Raw genomic sequence first — 920 nt, 5'->3', positions numbered from 1 at the left:
CGAACCCCCGACATTCTACATGCGAATGACTCTACCATTGAGCCATCGCTGCGGTGTAAGCGATTTACGCGGTGCAAAGTGGAGATAAAGGTGCATCATGCCATCTTTTGAACACTTATGGAATTAATTGTGAGGTATTTGTATTGCTACATGAGCAATCCCGTGTAATTGCTAACAAAACCAGCCGCCTGCTAACGTGCCACTCTTACCCATTGAAACCCCGTGTATTTTGAACAAGCTAGGATTCAATGCTAAAGGGTTACGCCTACTAATCTCATATTATGTATTAGTACTAGCCGGGTACCCGGCGTTGCTCGGGGGAAAACGCGTAGTAACAACTTTTAGAGTCAATTCAGCCACATATATTTACTTGATTCTAAGAATAGATTCGTAACAGAGCAACAAGCAATAAAGAATAGTCTGACAAAAACAGTTCGAACGACTCTATGATCCAATGTAGTGAATGCTTCTAGATATACAACATTGTTATGAAATTGCGCCACGTTAACATCAATATGCCTCTCTGGCTGAATGTGCATGCAGCCTAAATGCGTAAGCAGAGACGTAATGCACTCCCCCAGTCTACGTTGATTTTCTTTACATATTAACTGCGTAAATTTACGTATACAGTAAACATCGTACACCATATACATGCGGTGTACAACTGACTCGCTGTCAATTGAGAAACACGAGCTTACGCCTGAGATCAAATTCGAAGCCGAAACCTGTCAGCATTTCTGGCTGCACGCACGCACGCACACACGCACGCACGCACGCACACACGCACGCACGCACGCACGCGCGCATGCACGCACGCATGTACGTACGTACGTATGTATTTCTGTGTATGTCTGTATGTGTATGTATGTATGTATGTATGTATGTATGTATGTATGTATGCATGCATGTATGTATGTATG

Source organism: Priapulus caudatus, unplaced genomic scaffold (genome assembly GCF_000485595.1).
Source record: "Priapulus caudatus unplaced genomic scaffold, Priapulus_caudatus-5.0.1 Scaffold228, whole genome shotgun sequence".
Lineage (NCBI taxonomy): Eukaryota > Metazoa > Priapulida > Priapulimorpha > Priapulimorphida > Priapulidae > Priapulus > Priapulus caudatus.
The sequence above is the reverse complement of the archived record's forward strand: the minus strand, read 5'-3'. Positions refer to the sequence as shown.